We start from the raw sequence: 19,291 nt of genomic DNA, 5'->3' as shown, positions 1-19,291 counted from the left end.
GTGAAATGATGAAAATAATCTGAATATAGTGTACTCTTAAAGCAAAGCAGACATTTTTAGCTGGCCTTTTAATGTGGCTAAAACACATTTATTGCTGAGCTAGTCCACTGCACTTCACTGCTTAGTTTCCGTGCAGATCCTCCTTCAAACCGCTGACCACCAACTACTGTAAGAAATATTCTGACTCCGGTACCTCATGTAACCCCACTTCAAAGAAACCAAACTTTCCCTCTCAGGAGAGAAAAAGTGCAACATTCAGGAGGCTCAGACACCAGATTCACATGTAACTGAAGGTCAGCGAGTTCTTCTTACCACAACACTTAACTTGTCACAGCAGACAAAGTACAAAGGCTCCTAAAAACATGAACAAAGAGGGAAAACTGGAGCAGCTGAATGGAAGTGAGCCTTCATTAATCTTCTTATTTACACCCGAGTTCTTCCTGCTGTGACGTCTCAAAATGACTCCATAAAAAAGGTGAAAAGTTGAGATGAAGGTGACAAAAAACACAAATATTTACAACAATAGAACAGCAGTGTGTGTCTTATAGGAACGTTTCTCAGCACAGTACTAAGACCACCCACTATGACCTCAATAATAAACATAAAGTATAACTACCATCTTTCTGACAATGTCAACAGAAACAGAAAACGTAGAAGCTTCACAAAGTAGAATTTGTGTCAGAGCTGTTGTACTGGATGACACTAGAATGTGCAGGTGTTCCTAATAAAGTGGTCTGAGAGTCTGGTTTTCATTGTAGAACATTAGGTGCACTGTAAAAAAAAATGGGAATAATAATCTATATAAAAATTGGAGAGAAAAAAATATTTTAAAAAAATCAATATTTTTACAGATAGTAATTTGCTCTTTGACAACATTTGCCCATAAAAACATTTTGTTTAATTACTTCAATTCTTAAATCATTCTTAAACTCTATTTTATACAGATTTTCCCTGTTTTGTGAAATTAGACAATAAATCTGGTACAATCACAGAAAAGTCGAATTACTTGTAAACTGTAATAATAATAATAATAATAATTTAAAAACAAAAAAGTAAGAGGCCAGCATGGTACTTAACCTCCACATCACAATGTTTATATTTTTAAAGACGGCGATTTTTTTCTTTTACAATGTTTGATGATAAAATGACACTATTTTTTACTATAATAAAATGTTTTAAATATCATTAATTTATAGTTACAACTCTATTTGAAAGAAAAATTATGTATATTAAGGAATAAAAAGTAGTTTTAAAAAAAATGTAAACTGCTATTTTACAAAAATTTCTCTGCTTTGGCAAATTTCAGTAAATATTTAGTAAAATCACATTCAAAAATTCAATAATTTATTGAATTTACTGTAAGAAAATATCAGGTCAAAAGTGCACAGAATGCAAAAAGTCTGTATCTTTACAAAATGTGATTCATTCTTTGTGTCATCTTGAAATGACACAGTGTAACTGTTTTTAAATTAGATAAATATATCATTATTTTGCAGACATCTGTCGCTACTTTCAGCATATTTCTAGGTTTTGAATGTAACAGTATTCCTCCATTCTTGTACATCACCGTTCAAAACTTTGCGGTCACTTACAAAAGTCCTTATTTTTGAAAGAAGTTTTTTTTTCAATGAAGATAACATTAAATTAATCATAAATACAGTCCAGACATTGTTAATGTGATAAATGACTATTCCAGCTGAAAACAGCTGATTTTTAGTGGAATACCTCCTAAGGGCTTTTGTACCAAACACCTCTGTCTGAGTCGACACTCTTGTGAATCTCCACTGTGTGTCAGCTAAGTTGTTCTTCTTTGGGGAACTCATCACAGATGGACCTGATGACTCTACAAGCAGCAGCAGCTCCTTAAAACTACCCCACTGTAGGAGGGCGAGTGCTCACATGGCAAATACCAACCACATGTTGTATTATATAATGTAGAAAACAAAACAAACAAAGTCACATTAAAGCGATAAAAAGGAAAAATGTCCAAGGGGAGTGAAAAGTGATTATCGGCTGAATGATTCATTATATCCTGATAGGAGCTTGTATGCTATGAAGTAACTGAAACTTTCAGATTAACGTAGTGGAAAATAGATTATTTATATTTCAGATGTAGTGCCGCCGAAGTAGAAAGTAGCACACAGTTAAAATATTCAAGTCTAAGCCACTTCAAACTGCATTTACGCACAGTAATCGAGTACATTTACTCAGATACTTTACACCAGTCCCTCTGATATGTCAGACATTTCTCTGATAGATGTATCACTTTTACTGATTTTACAAACAATGAGTCCCTGTGGAGCTCTGTGGTCTTTGGTTCTGGGATGTCAGATCCAGGGGTCAAAACAAAATCAGTCTTCAAGCAGCTGCTTTGTCAAATTGCAACAGAGAACATGTGAACAAATGTGAAGTCAGCTGGAAGAAGGTTGATGACAAGAGTGACTTCTAGTCTTCATTCAGGCAGGTGACCAGAATTTATGTGACAGAGAACTTCTGTATTGGATGATTCCATCGTCTCCATGGTGCACCGAACAAAAACAATTCTGGCATTTTTTGATGCACCCAGGGAGCCTATATAAAGGCTGAAACCTTCTGAAATTTCCCTTTTTCACCTGCTCTTGGACTTGGATTGACCTGTTCAAACATCAGCTGCGGAAAGAGAATAGTTGGAAAGCAACACTTTTGGAAAGCGAAGACTTGAAGAAGAAGACACTTTTGGAGACCTGAAGAGGACACTCTCAGACTCTGAAAGAGAAGACCTGAAGAGGACACTTTTGGAAACCGAAGACCTGAAGAGGAAACCTTCGGCCAAAGAAGTCGAGTTAAGAAGACGTCAATAAAAACGACTCTTGGTGGATCCTTGAATCACCTTTGGATCCCTGAAGACCTGGAGATGGACCTCACACTGATGGACGTCGAGGGATACGTGGGAGTTGCCGTGGAGGTGCACCGCGACGCTACTGGTAAGATTATGAATAGATTATTAATAATGTAGCTTTTTATTGATGGAATTATGTTATTTATCTGTCTGAAATCCTTACAGCTGTGTCAGTGTAGAAACCAGTGTGACTTTCTAAATTGTAACTGTTGATAAAAACACAGATTTAGTGATTAACAGTTATTGGACGATTTTTAAAATGATTATTTGAAGCATAAAATGTAAAACTTCTCTCAGGAGAGGGTTAATCTAATTTATTAATCATTGGCGTAGTGATTTGGAAACTCTGTCATTTTGATTTAAGGGCATCAAATTGATCAAATTTTACATGAATTCTTTTGAAAACTAAAACAAATGATGCCAACTGGGGCAGAAATGATAAAATGCCAGAAATGTGTTTTTGCTGTATCCATGGAGACGATGGAGTCTTCAGAATGCAGCAGGCCTCTCCTCTGTGTTGCTCTGAGTCACTTTAAAAATCACATTTTCACTCTGCTCAGCCTAAACTTTGTGTCTGACTGTTTATGGACCTTTAACGTGAACTATTATTTTATTCATCACACAGTTTGTATTTGTTGAATCTCATAAGAATGACAAAATGATTCTTTTACCACTTGAATGAGGCTGCAGGTGTACCACCGTCTCCATTCAGTCACTATGATTTAAACTCATAGATTTGGTGAATAAATTGTGCTAATCTGCTAGTTTCATATTTTTTTGCTCATGTTGTTTTATTTGTAAAGGATCTCTGTTGCTGCTCGGTTTATTCTGTCGGTTAAGAAAGAACACAGTGATTTACTTTGCTTTCTACTGCTGATGTGACTGATTATCTGATGCACACAGACTAATACAGGTGCAGTTAACATGCTGCTTATCTGAGTGAGGACACTTAAAACAGTCCAGGAGAAAGGACGCTGCTGTGTTTGAGGAGAAAAGTTCACTTAGTGGAAAACATTCAGTTTATTTAGGATTTCATAAATGTGTGATGATGACCTGAACCAGCAACAGTCATAATAATTAGTCATAAAATGTGACTTCATTGTTGCCTGTTGCCGTGTTTTGGTTGTAACATTAATGATCAGAGAGGTAAAGTGCCGTCTTTTGTTGTGTTGTTGTTGTGGAAAAATTAATCCACTGCTGTAATAAATCTATGTCTGTGTGTGTATCTGACAGCAGGCCCTTTGCCTTCTGACTGAAATGGTTTACAGATAGCCTGTAGGTTGTTTCCTCTGGGGTAACTGCCAGTATCAACAAAATTATTGTTTGGAGATAAGGGTGCAGGTGTTCGTGTGAGAAAATTTGGGGGAGGCTGCCTCCCATGGGGAAAAGTGCCGGCCGCCCACGAGTTTCCAATTAAAATTATTAGGGAGTAAAGATTCGCTCTTTCCTTAAATTGTGCAATACTGGCAGCTGGCAGTGGCAAAAAGAGGGATGGGTTAAGGGCATGAACTGACCCCAGCTCAGAGGGTATAAAAGATTGTATTATCTGACAGTAAGTTCAGAGGGCTTCCGGAACCTCTCTCAGTGTTTTGACCTGTATTAAACAGAATAAACACTTTACTTCTTGGCATCTGAAGACTTGGCTCCTGGATTCCTTTGATGATTCTATGGTGAGACTTAGATATTTTCAGACCTAGAACTTAGAATTAAATTACAAGTGTTAATACATAGAGTGATCAGGTTAAACATAGATCTCACGTAGTGGGGCAACTGGCCCCCCACTACATTGTGTTATATTGTGCTGTGTAGTATTAAATTATATTGTGTATATTTGTGTTATCCCGTGTTTTGTTGTGTTGCTCTGCATTGTATTTTGCTGTGTTGTGCCATGTTGTGTTGTATTACGTTGTTTTGTGGTAAACTGTATGATGGTGGGTTGTGTGGGTCTCTGTTGTGTTTTGTTGTGTAATCCTGTGTAGTGTGATGGTGTCCTGTGTTGTGTTGCATTGCGTTGTACTACGCTGTTTTGTGTTGGACTGCATTGTGTTGTGTTGTGCTGCACTGTGCTGTGTAGTGTTGTGTTGTGTTGTTTTGAGTTCTGTTGTGCCCTGTTGCATTGTACTTTGTTATCTGTGCTGTGTTATTTGGAATTGTGTTGAACTTTGTAGTGTCATATTGTACTATGTTGTGTTGGAGTGTGTTGTGCTGTCCTGCTTTGTGTTGTATTGCGTTGTGTTCAGTTGTGTTGCATTGTGTTGTGTTGCATTACAGCCCATCATTTACACATTTCTAATTACTAAATCACTATGAATGTGAACAAACTCGTCATCTGAATTGTCAAGACTGAAGTTTTTCCAAGTGACCAAAGTAGAGTAAATAATTGTTTTCATAAAGTCTCACATGAAAGAACAGACTGCAGAATTACTGATTTAGTGTTTGTGGCGTTGACACCGTTGTTGGATGGTTATAGTGAACTGTTATTAACTTTAGTTGTGACTGTAGATGATTTAGTCCTGATATCTAATGATGTTAGAAGTACTAACATGTGATGACCTTGTTTCCTCTCAGGGTCTGTGGACTACGCCGTGGAGCATCCCCCTGCCGTCGGATTCCCGGAGACCATCTGGATCTTTGATGACGACGACCCTCCCATCTTCTACGATGTTCTGGCTCCATACGAGGAAGAAGAAGACCCAGAGGGAGAAGACCGAGAGGAAGAAGACTCTGAAGAGGAAGACCCTGAGACAGAAGACTCCGACGCCTGGTCCGACTGGAGCACCAGCGAAGACTCCGGCTACGACAGCCTGGACGAGGACGAAGAAGACCTGGAGGACGGCGAAGAAGAGGACGGCCGACCCCGCTCCCCCCTTGTCCAGCGTCTCCCCCCTCCTGCTGGTGCTCCGGTCATCGCTGCTCCCGCTGCTCCCCCAGAGGACCTTGCCGTCCACATCAGCTCCTTCCTCAAGAGGATCCGGGAGGAGTGCGATGTGGAGGCCCAGGTAGGTACGAAGAGGCAGCGGGTCAGCGAAGAGGACGACGCGCAGCCTGGACCATCCACTTCGTCCACAGACCACAGTGCGTCGGGTCCCTCCACATCAAGCCCGGGCTTCTCTGTGACGGGTGGAAGCTGGTTCAGGCCTTTTCGGAGTCCAGATGATAGCGACTCCGATTAGTCCTGAAACTGGTGGAAGCTCTGATCGGAGAAGTTCCAGCTGACAGGCAGCTCCCACTTGTTACTGCACGGATCAAAAAACATCAAGATCCCTGCAAATAGTAAAAATCCTCCTTCACATGTCTTAGCGTCATCAGACAATGTGGGAGGTGGTAGGTATGAGCACCTGACAAATACAGGTGTGTTTCTTCTTCTCTCTATCAGAGGTAAGCAAAATTCCAACTGCACATTTTTCAATATTTAACTATTATCCATGATACTAACTCTGTTTCTTTCTTCATCCGAAAAAGGTAAGTTATTACTTCATCAGTTTCTCAGGATTTAATATCTCTACATGATAATTTATAATTGAAGCATTTTACTGACTGTAGAACTTTATGTTTTGTTTCTTCATCCACCATCCAGGAGTTCCGTTCAGAGAACTCCTGGATGGTGGGCAGAGAGGACCGGACGGACCAGACCAGAAGGATGGACGACCAGGAACCCACTGGAGGGTTGGAGGAGCGTTTTCAGTCAGCTGACTAAGTGAGTCCTCACAAAGACGACAAAAGCACCAACAGGGACATGAAGTGGTGATGAGCTAAAGTAAACTTTCTGTATGTTGACGTGAACTGATAGAGCTTAGAACCGTTCCACACCTACTGTACATTTATTTATGGCTCCATGTCTGTTAAGAAGCACTGATAATTATAATTCAACAGTTCAGCAGCCAGGAACGAGTCAAAGTTTGATTTTTGGGTCCTGTTTTTCTGTTTGCCAGGTCAGCGCTCCAATTCAGACGCCCCTGCCTCCAACAGCAACGTCTCCAGCCGCTGAGGGGCGTCCTGACTCTGCCTGCACAGAACTAGTTTCCATCATGTGCTGGTTCTGTGCCGGTGGGTTTAGGAAGCTCCTCACAAAGCATCAAATGAAGACAGAGGAAGCTGCCACCTGTTTGTCTCTGAGCTCTGACAGCCAGACAGAGAAGATGTTTACTGCTTTGTTAATGTTTAATGTAAAAACCTTTTGAATATCTTTGTTATGATCCAACGTAAGATGAGAACTTTGGAGATAAACATTGTCAAAAGTTAGATTGGCTAGTTTAACCCTCCTGTTGTCCTGCAGGTCAAAGTTGACCCGTTTTAAAGTTTGAAAATGTGGAAAAATATATATATTTTCACAGTGACACTTCTGATGTCCACATTTTCAACATTTTTAGGAAATCTTTGAACATTTTTTGGTGGAAAAAAGAAAATGTTTCTTAAGAATACTCACAAAAAAATCAACCAAAATCCAGCAAAATTTGCTGGATTTTGGTTGATTTTTATGTGAATTTTCTTAAAGAAAATGTTAGAAGTTTTGCTGATATATATGTCATCACTTCAGATATTTTTATGATTTTTTTTAAATATTTTTACTCATTTTTAAAAAAATATTTATAAGAATTTTTAAATTCTTTTAAAATAAAACTTTAAAAGGAAAATTTTAAGGAAATATTGGAATTTTCTTCCTGAAGATTTTGCAAATTTTCAGAAATTTGGGGAATTTTTTGCTGAATTTTTGGATTTTTTTTCAGAGAAGGAAACAATATTTTTTGGTGCCTGTAAATGAGGACAACAGGAGGGTTAATTAAAATGTAAAAGAAAAAACTGACATCAATAACTTACTTAGTTTAATATAAAAACTTTAAAACTGTTATTGTTTATTCTAACACAAGAACCTGTAAGATAAACATTGTAAAATGTAATATTTCCTTTGTTTATTGTTAAAATATATTTAAAACTGTTCATGTGTTTTACAAATAAAATGTAAATGGCCTTTAAACATTTTGATGTTATTTATAATTATTAGCACAACATATAATCTTATTAAATAAACATTGTAAAAATATAAAAACTGTGTTTATTGTAGCAAAGATTCACTTTAAAAACTTTTGGACTGTTTAATATGATCTCATGTTTTAAGCATGACATTGAAATATTGTCAACAGTAAGATATAATTTATTGTAAACATTTTTTAAAAAATGTGTACTAAAAGTACCTTTTAGTAACATTGTTTTTCACATCTTGCTGTATTAATGTGAATTTAATACTTCTTGAATAAATATCATAACAATTAAGATTTACTTTTGTGATGTTTTATGAAACGTGATTTTGAGGTATTTCAGTTTTGATGTTTAATAAATTTACAAAAATCTGTGTAAAGAAGTTTTACTCTTTGTCATGTTGGGTTGTTGATGACAGACTGATGGAGGAAACTTGTATTCATTCAGCAAAAAAAAAAAATTAAATGTTTGAACGGTCTGGACACGTTTCAAAGCGACTCCATATTTGTGTTGTTCATATTTATCACTATTTCACGACAACTCGACTGGTTTACTGTTAAGTCAGATGATCAGAGTGTTTTCTTCACTGATGGTGGATCAACGTGGAGCTTCTTCAACACTGAACCAGACACAGGAGAGTCACATTTGTTTCAACGATGAGCTGCACCGAGATACTTTATAAGAAATGATGTTTCTAAATGATTTAACATGAACACAGTTAAAAATTGTTCAGAATATGACATATTTTGTGTCCAATTTAATGTTTTTCTAAACATTCTTGGAAGCAGTTCATATCATGGCATTCCATCATTTATTAAAACTTCATTAAAAACCAACAGCTTCAGTGGGATTTAAATTAGAGAAGATAAAAATAAAAAATAATCCAGATGCTCTGTTGTGTTAGCTAATGGTGTTGAAAATGTTATTGACCAAGGACTACAGATGGAAATTAGCTTGAAGCTAAATCTGGTGCAACCATCTTTTTAATGTAACTGCATGCTGTCCTTTTACAAATAAACTTGAAACTAACTAACTAAAAGCTCATTGATGATTAGAAATTCGTTGTGCAATTATGTTAGCACATGAATAAGAGCATGAGTTTTCATGGAAAACATGAAATTGTCTGGGTGGCCCCAAACTTCTGAACGCTAGTGTATGTTTTTCTTACTACCTTGGCTGCCATATTTTTTGATTTTCACCATTTGTCACTATGTTTCACTGTCGTTTTGTTTTTTGTATGTGTGTATTTTTGTGTCTTGGATGATTAATAATCTTTAAACATTTACAGATGACATTTTAGGTTTGTTTCTTCAGTATAAACATTCGAATCACAGCTTAAGCATCCACGGAACGCTGGTCCAGTTCGTTTTACGATTCATCATCCTACAGCTATGACGGTCACTGCGACTCCTGAGAAACTCCTCTCAGCAAACGGTCGTCCTGATCCTGAGAGTGGAGCAGAGTTTAACACTCTGACTCACTCCTGCTGGCTACTAAACTCTTCCTCACAGCTTCTACTCCCCTCAGAGCTGCAGCAGATTAAACTGACAGTAACCTGAGTGTTGGTCACAGAAACTTCCAGCATTAAGACGGCTGTGATTTCCATCTGAGCTGCTGCTGCCAGAAACCCTCCTCCTGCTCCTGCTGCTGGCCCCCGGCTCGACCGCTGGCAAAGCCCCACTTCCTGAATCCCGCCGTCTCCCTGGCAACGCTCCTAGAAAGAGGTTATGGCTTCCCAGAATGCCGTGCGGCTCTCTGATGTATGGCTGTGTGTGTGTGAGGCCGTTTCCCTGCCGCTTGCTGACAGTGACTCAGTGCCACTGCAACTAGCGGTTTTATAAATAGAGCCAGAATGGAGGCTTCAAAGCCGCACCGTGTCATTACGGCTCTGCGAAGGCAAAACGAGACCTTTGAAGAAACAGAAACTACCAGCAGAAGCAGAGCGACTGAGATCACCCTCGCCCACACTTTCTACGTTAACACAAACATGTACACTCTTTATAGTGACATCTCGCCGATAAAAGTCCGACAAAGAGGTCATCAACTTAATCACTACTTTCTGATTAATTATGCATGAAAGATAATCTGAAAATTCCCCAACTCCAAGGATGGCAGTTTCAAATTTCTGATTTTTGCACAAACAACCTTCCCAAACCAAATATACTCAGTTTATTATGACAAACAGCCAATATTTGCATATGATAAGAAGGAAAATGGTTATTTTTTTTCTCACAAATTGCAGATTAAAGCTGGCTTGGATGGCCATGATAATAGAGTTGATTTACCACCTTTCTGAGAACGACAATAAAAACTTAAAATGTAGAAGATTCATGAAAGTATTATGTCAAAGTCGTTGTATTGGATTACAATGAATAGCACCAACTGAAAAATAAACAGATGGCATTTTGGTCTTCGTTCTCCAAGATAAAGTTTGGCAGAGGTTTCGTCAAGCCCTAATTTCAGACTTAAGTGTTGATTAGCTAAATCACCAGTTTTGGATTTATTATACATGAAATATAATTTTAAATATTCAGTTTAAGTTCACAGACTCCAAAGGTGTCATCTGGAAATAGCTTTTTTTTTTTTTTTACCAAAAAAGATTTCCAAAACTGAATATATTTAGCTTACTATGTCAAAAAATCAAGACCTAATAATGATATGATATGATAAGTTGGACTATATCAGTTTTAGTATTTTTGTTTAAAGAGCACTTATTATCAAGGCCAATTAAGAAAATTTAAGCCAGCTTTCTTCAGTTTTTTCTATTTTAAGCTGCTTGTTTCATTCTATTTGTATGTTATAAAATGTACAAACTACTATAAAACTTTTGGATTTAAACACCTTTTTAGTTTGACATGATATCATAGCATAACATATAAACAGAACATTAGTTTAGGGATGTTTTTGCTTGTCATTTCTGCATATTTTAAGCTTTGCATTTGTCACTCATTCAAACTAAAAAACGTTCAATTACACAACATGTAGCATTTTCACATTAGTTTGCGCATCTGTTTTACAGTATTTTTCACATCTTCCAATTGTTTAATCTAAATTGTGCCACAAAATTGTAAAAACAGAACCTAAAGTGAAATCTTTATGTTCGTTATTTTGTTTGACAAAATTACCAAAATTCAAAACTACTCCTTTTACAATAGTAGAAAATGAATGAAAACATTCTTGCCTATTACAAATCCTGTCAACTCGTCAATATTCAAAATAATATCTGAGCCATCTAAGATGTACACTACCATTCAACAGTTTAGGGTCACTTAGAAATGTCTGTATTTTTAAAATGAAAAGCATTTTTTGGAATGAAGATTTCAGTAAATGAATCATAAATCCAATCTAGACATTGTTAATGTGGTAAATGACTATTCTAACTGGAAACGGCTGATTTTTAATCTCCATAGGGGTACAGAGGAACATTTCCAGAAACCATCACTCCTGTGTTCTAATGCTACATTGTGTTAGCTAATGGTGTTGAAAGGCTCATTGATGGTTAGAAATCCCTTGTGCAGTTATGTTAGCACATGGATAAAAGTGTGAGTTTTCATGGAAAACATAAAATTGTCTGGGTGACCCTAAACTTTTGAACGGTAGTGTACGTCCATGCAGAGTCTTGACTCCGGCCTCAGCCTGTAGCAGAGTGCAGCGCTTCAGTCAGACCTCACAGAGATACTGGATGTTCAACCGGCCTAACATTTAACTCAGAGCCAGATTTACATGGACGTTCTCTGTTCCCACAGCTTAGCCTGAGCAGTGTGTTTGAGTGTGTGCAGCAGGAAACAAAAGTAAATCAGAAAGAGGCATGACAGAGATTCAGCAGCAGAGGGAGAAAAGAGACGACAAGGACGAGAATCAGGCAGAGAAAACCAGACGAATGGTCATAACTGCCAGACGAATCTTCCTGACGTTCCAGAGCAGAATTCCAGCTGATGGAACAGCTGCTGATGGGAGTTTCTCTGACATTCATGCTCAAGTGACAGACATAATACTCAGATATGCCAAGAAACACCGAAAAATGGAGCAATCTGAGCAGAAACTCGTCTGATTTACACAGAATGCACATCCATGACCCTGAATACGCCACAACACAGTGAGGAAAAAGGCAGCAAAAACAACTAACTTCATGGATTCTGCACGACAAAGTCAAAACACTTTAGCTATAAGCCTTGAATCTGACTTCTGGACATTCCACATCACCACATAAACATTAAAATGTCATAGACATTTTGTGATCAGTAAGGACGAAAACATCAAACAGCATGTAAAACCCAAACAGCAGAGACTGCAGTCTGGCTACTAGAGACATGAAAGTTTAAATTCTCAGTCATCCAGGTCAGTGCTTCAGCCCCAGACATTTATTGGATTTATTCTCACCCCCAAATCAAATGGTCCATGGCCCAAAAACAAGCCAACAGTTGTTAAACTACCCAGGAAGGGATCTCAAGACTGCATTATTAGCTGGTAAACGGTGTCAGAGACCAGCTCGTCTTTTTTACATAATTGTTCCTGTTTAACATAGAAGGCTAACCTCACTCCTCTCTTAAACCTCAAATCTCTCTTCTCTGTCCAGAATGTGGGCATTACCGTCCTCAGAACTGTGAGAATAAATATCTGTACTCCCCAGCAGTCCATTAGAATTGAGGAACAATCTTGAATGCCAAGTAATACAAACCCAAGAACCACAAAAAGCCCAGCTGCCTTCTATTGAAACACTGAGGATTAGCTAGAGACATAATGTTAGCTAAAGCCAATGTACCCACTCTTTCCTGTTTCTTATATGAGAAAAAATTATTTTGTTCACCAAACACCTCAGAAATGTACTTTCTTCTTTCACATTACTAATGTAGCATCTGACTTTAATCATAATGAAGAAAAATGTCAAAATGAACAAAGAATAAAAAACACAACAGCCTGTAAAGGACTGCAAACCGGCTAGTTACAGCTAGTTATGTAGACAGCATTAGCTAAAGCTATTGCACCCATTTTTCTTCCTACATTTTTTACTGAAACGTCTATTTTGATGCTCTAACATAGTTGGATTTGTTATATTACATTAATAATAGAGCAGTTGACTCTAACCACAATAAAGACCAAAAGGTAAAACAACAACTATCTCTGGTGAGATCCGAGCTAAAGCTAATGTATTTATCAGGTTACTGTTTGTTTCTTGAATTTAAAAAAATTTACTTAGATACTCGAACATCTTCCTAGCCAAGTTTGTCATATTAAACTGACATTACAGCAGCTGAATCTAATTATATTGAAGAAGAAAAGCACAAATAATCAAGGAATAAGAAACATAAAAGAGTGTAAAAGCCGAGGACTGCAGTCAGGCTAGTTACAGCTAAGTGGAGATTAGCCTTAGCTAAAGCTAATGTACTCACTTTTTCCTGTCTCTTGGATTTAAAAAAAGCTATATAGACACCCACTAGCTGAGTTTGTCATATCAAACTAAAAATTAAGGAAATGAATTTCATAATTATAATATTTTAATAATAAAAATGCACAAACAAGATTTTTTTTTTTTTTTTTAAATGTAAAAGTCAGGGATTGCACTCCGGCTAGTCACAGCTAATTGAGGAAATGTCGTCAGCTAAAGCGAATGTACTCACTTCTGCCTGTTTCTATTGTTATTTTTGTTTTTCAAAAGTCAATGTTAGCACTCTTAACTTACTAAATGAGTTTGGTGCCTCACACAAACAATGCAGGAGCTTAAATTATTTATAATGAGGAAAAACAAGTAACACCAGAAGCTACTAAAAGCTAACTAGCCTAGCTTAGCAAAGAAACCATAATTGCTGCCTCTGCTTTGTTTGACTTTGCTGATCTTCACATGGTTTTAGTTGATTAAATTGCCTTTAAATTTGATTTACATTCACTTCATTAAAGATAAACATTTATTTGATTTATATTATTTCATTAGATGAGAAAATCTCCAGATGCTAAATAAGCTACAGTCAGCAGGTGATTAGCTTAGTGTGAAGAGTGGAAGCAGCTAACATTACAATTTTTAAAAACCATAGTCTGATTTGATGTTTTGTTTTTCTTTAATGTCAGATTAAAAGATCAGACTTGTCTGTAGCTTCAGTGGAAATGGAGCTACAGAAGGTTATTAGCTGAGCTAAAACAGCAGGAAGAAATCGCTAACTCCCTAGAAACCCACAATTATATGCTTTTTTTGTTTCTGTTTGTGTACAAATTTGATATGAAACATACTCTATGATAAATAATGAGGTGAAAATGTGGTGAAAGGCTTTTTTTTTCTTACGGATGGACAGAGTTTAGATAGAGAAGCTCTCAATCTTCAGGGTGAATGCTACAGCTTTGTTAATCCCCTCCTGATACCTGTAATTACTAAAAGCTAAGTCAGATGAAATGTCTTCAAATTGCAACTCCAAGTCAAAGATATTGTGAATTTCATAGCAAGAATATCTCAAACTCTGTGATGCATGATCCAATACCTCTAAACAAAATCCAAATGTACAAATACAATCATAAAGTAAATTAATTCAGTTGGCGTGACTTGAATAAGATGTTTTCCACATAATCAAGTCAGCAAAAAACATTAATAATGTATGACTATTTCCATTTTACAAGAAAACAAAAAAGCATATTTCCTAACATGTCAAACGAGCCCACTAAACTGATTAATAAACATCAGTTTTCCACGTAGACATCTGATTTTCTCCTAATCTTTTCTGATTGATTCAAATCCTTTCACCTCCTAAATGGCATAAAGCTCAGTTGTTTCATGACTTATTAAAAGCGTGAATAGTAAGTTAGATGTGAGGATGAATGAGCAATGCTTCCCCTTAAATAACAGCCCCCAGCTATGATGAGTAACACACCGACCGACTGACTGACTGGATAAATGAATGGCTAGACTGAGCTCCCCCACGCACATACATTAATACACTCAGAGAAAAGCCTGCATACATCAACACACACAAAGTGGACCAACCTGCCAACAACACTGCAGCTTACTACGACTCAGCATGACTGGACAGACATGGAGAATTAATTAAAATGAAAGAAGGGCAATAAAATGAAAGTGTGTGCACGGGTTAGCGAAGGATAAGAGCTGGTATTAGACCGACAATGCCTCACACACCTTGATCAATATTTACAGCTCACTAATAACATCATAAAAACGACACCGTGGAGATACGAAATCTCTCTTTTGGTTTGTTGCATCGTCTCACACTCATGATAACAAAAGAGCTACAACAGACAAAACAACAACCCTGCTGGCCAGACAGACAGACAGAAGGCTGGAGCTGCCAGAAGGGATGATTTTCATATCATGAAAATGATGCTGGAACAAGGAATGGACGACACAATCCAAAATACCCACTGCATGCTACAAATCTGAGGTCACAAGATGCAGACAAATATCAACATACCAGATATATATATTCCGTGAAATCTTTGTATTTTCACCTCAACAGACTTCTAAACATTCAAACATTTCTTGGTTGAACTGATCATAATGTGTGGTTTGGTTCACTCTCACTGTTATCACTGCTCATATGTCCTCACTAAAAGCAAAAATATATTATTTATATAAAATATCAAGTTAGCAACAAGCTACTGAACATATAGAAGCATTTAGCAGCTAAAAAGTCAGATATTTCATTCAGTAGGTGGTGGAGAGCAAAATAAAGCAAAAATTTGCATGAAAATTGGACATTTATCAGCTGAACATAAGCATAAGTCCAAAATAAATTCTAAAATTATTGTGTCCATTGGTTCATAATTAAAGGGCATGTTTTCTCAATATTTTACACAAAACTTACATACACACGTGGACAAAATTGTTGGTACCCCTCAGTTAAAGAAGGAAAAACCCACAATTCTCACTGAAATCACTTGAAACTCACAAAAGTAACAATAAATAAAAATTTATTGAAAATTAAATAATCAAAATCAGCCATCACTTTTGAATTGTTGATTAACATAATTATTTAAAAAACAAACTAATGAAATAGGGCTGGACAAAAATGATGGTACCCATAACTTAATATTTTGTTGCACAACCTTTTGAGGCAATCACTGCAATTAAACGATTTCTGTATTTGTCAATGAGCGTTCTGCAGCTGTCAACAGGTATTTTGGCCCACTCCTCATGAGCAAACAGCTCCAGTTGTCTCAGGTTTGATGGGTGTCTTCTCCAAATGGCATGTTTCAGCTCCTTCCACATATGTTCAATGGGATTCAGATCTGGGCTCATAGAAGGCCACTTTAGAATAGTCCAACGCTTTTCTCTCAGCCATTCTTGGGTGTTTTTGGCTGTGTGTTTTGGATCGTTGTCCTGTTGGAAGACCCATGACCTGCAACTGAGACCAAGCTTTCTGACACTAGGCAGCACATTTCTCTCCAGAATGCCTTGATAGTCTTCAGATTTCATCGTACCTTGCACACTTTCAAGACACCCTGTGCCAGATGCAGCAAAGCAGCCCCAAAACATTACTGAGCCTCCTCCATGTTTCACCGTAGGGACAGTGTTCTTTTCTTCGTATGCTTGGTTTTTGAGTCTACGAACATAGAGTTGATGTGCCTTACCAAAAAGCTCCAGTTTGGTCTCATCTGTCCGAGTGGTCAGATAAGCCATGAATGAATTACCGAGAATGTGAATTGACAAGAATTGATATAATCAATTTAAGCCTTTAACATGCCCACACTGTCCAAACTGAGTTGGCTGATAAACTGAATTATTCTGTATGAAATTTGACAACTATATAAATAATGTGAAAGTACAAATCTTTTCAGTTCAAACCATTTTAAGTTACCAACACTGCAGCAACAACAATACTGTGAATACCTGTTAGACTTGTTGAATCATTACGTGCTGCACATTATTTGCATTTTAAGCTGGTAAAAGGAGGTGAATTTTAAGAGTTTAAGTCATTTATTGAGCAAAAATACCACAAATTTGTTGGCTCCAGTCTCTAAAATGTACAGATTTTGCAGCTTTTCTCTGCTTTAAATCATCTCATATTGTATATTTTTGTTATTTTGGCCTCCAAGTCGTACAAAATATGCAACAGAGAGATATGTTTTTTGCGGCTTCTAACTTGATATGGATTAAACAGCTCTTTGTGAGTCTTTTCTTTCATTTGAATTGGAAATCTTGCTGCTATATATGTTGGACAGACAGATCTAGAAGAGTCACCTTGAGCTCTGGTAGATTATGACGGCCATTTTTCATTGTTTTCTGGCATTCTTGTTGACTAAGCAACGAAACAATGAGCCAGAAAACAAGCAATAAGGAGCTGCAGGAAGATATTAAATTAAAAAGGAGCGAGATTGGCTGTAATTACGAGTCTTTTCTTAGTCTCGGGTGGCTGGTTTGACTGACAAAACTGCGAATCCCTAATGCGAGCAGCTCGAATACGTCCAAATCACACCTCCATCCCACAACAACACCATCCTCCTGTATCATCTCCAGACATATTGGTGCTTCCCTACAGTAGTAAGGGGGCGTGTCTACGGCCAGTGCAGGGGGAAAATGGTGGAAGAAACCAATTTATCATCACAAATCAGTGGGAATAAAATGGAAATGAATGTGTCTGTGGATCATGCAGATTTAGGGTTTGGTGGCTGAAGGTCCAACTCCAGGCTGGAGGGACATCTGACCATCTGGTACAAAGCGGCAGGAGGGCAGTCCTGCTTGAATCCTCAGATTTTTTCCTCCCCCTACACCTTGCATAATATCAGGGAGGTTTTTTCCAGACAGACAGCCTGCAGTGATGGAGTCCTTTGGGATTCAGGTGGAGATAGAGGTGATGATGATGTGTGGATTTAATTGGCTGCAATAAAAGCTCATTAAACAGAGTTATGGCTGCAGCTTGGGTGGATGCCTCTCTGTCTGTGTGAGTCTTTCTGAGGAGGGAATGTGTTTGCATGAATGGACATCAGACATGGAGCTGCTGGTTGGGGGCTGCATGCAGGATCAGGCTGGACGCAGGAGGCTCTTTGTCCGGCGCACACACACTCCGCCGCTTTACTGGCTTTGGACGCACAACACCAACTAATTACATTTATCCATTTGTTGACAGAAAATGCCGCCTCTGTGCTGCTCTCTGAGTCTCTCATTAACGGTGAAGAACAACCTCGGCTGCCTTCTCACGACCCACAAACCCTCACCGAGGCTCCATGTCCGCTGCCCGTTTCCAGCCCAACCCTCCGGCGCACAGAAAAGCACCAGATCCGGGGTGAAAATGTGAATATTACAGCGTGTTGCATGCTTTGATATGACTGGCAGTAAACGTGGAGGCCGTGATCAACACGTTGGGAAGCGAGAAAACACCAGATTCGTGCGTATTAGTCGATAAAAGCCAATTAAATATGCGCCTAAATTGGGTTGAAAGTGACATTTAATGAGTTTAAAGTGAGAATAATAATCAGATTGAAGCAAATGTGAGTATTTTATAGCATCATTGGGGTTGACAGCTGTTAAAAATTATGATTTGATGAGCTCCGGAGCCGCTTACCTACACCGGGCAGCAGCGGTCCTTCAATCCGAGCTCAGCGCACCGGAGGCCGGGGATGCTGCCGCCGCTGCTCCCTCTCTTCCCCGGGCCGGATGGATGGAAGGGTGGGTGAAAAAGCTCCGGATGTTCCGCCGTTTGAGGCTCCTGCTAGCGGCGTTTCCCCAACCAGAACCCAGCGGAGCCGGTGGATAAGGCTGGAGAGCAGAGCGGCCAGGCAGGCAACGTGATCCTGAATGGTAATGGCTGTCCTGTTCCTCCTCCTTTCCCCCCGCTGCCTCTCTCTCTCCCCGGCTCTCTCGCCTCCAGCAGCCCCCCCAGCAGCCCTCCTCTCCGGCTCCACTCTCTCTTTCTCTTCAATAGGCTGTTTTCACGGCTCCGACACTTAACCCATGTCTATTGAGCATGTTAAGTGTCGCGGAAATTGAGATTTTTTGGGTGGACTCCTGCGTCATCCAGCGCCAAAGCCGCACCGAGACGCGCACACGCAAATGCAAGCGTCCAAACTGACACGCACATGCACGCAGGCACTTTCTCTGAAATTAAGGGAGGAAAGGGAGAAAAGAAAAAAGGGCGTTCACGTTTCTTTTCTCTCTCTCACTGTGACATATTTGCAGCAGCTCCTCGTTCACATGGTCCTGGAGCCAAAAGACGCAGCGATGGATGCGATCTGCGCTTTTACATCACAGCAGATCGTATTAATCTGAGCGTTTATAATCCTTGCACACACACACACACACACACACACACACACACACACACACACACACACACACACACACACACACACACACAGCACGCGCAAACAGCTGGAAACTGGGAGAAAGGGAGAAGCTCAAATTGATTACAGCTGCAGAAACCCTCGAAATCATCATTTAAGAAACATTTCCCCAAAGATTCACTGATGTAGATCATCCTTTCAGTGTGCAAACGGTATTTT

At 38.6% G+C, this 19,291-nt stretch overlaps 1 protein-coding gene across 1 annotated transcript in view; it reads right to left on the bottom strand.

Annotated features, from left to right (window-relative positions):
* Positions 1-19,004, bottom strand: part of macf1a (microtubule actin crosslinking factor 1a) — a 356,367-nt gene extending 337,363 nt beyond the window's left edge. Inside the window, exon 1 of the mRNA XM_051956148.1 lies at positions 18,355-19,004. The gene's annotated coding sequence lies outside the window, so the exon portion shown is untranslated. The remainder of the gene's footprint in view (positions 1-18,354) is intronic.
* Between the last annotated feature and the right edge of the window lie 287 nt (positions 19,005-19,291).

This window comes from Acanthochromis polyacanthus, chromosome 11, assembly GCF_021347895.1.
Source record: "Acanthochromis polyacanthus isolate Apoly-LR-REF ecotype Palm Island chromosome 11, KAUST_Apoly_ChrSc, whole genome shotgun sequence".
NCBI lineage: Eukaryota > Metazoa > Chordata > Actinopteri > Pomacentridae > Acanthochromis > Acanthochromis polyacanthus.
The sequence above is the reverse complement of the archived record's forward strand: the minus strand, read 5'-3'. Positions and strand labels throughout refer to the sequence as shown.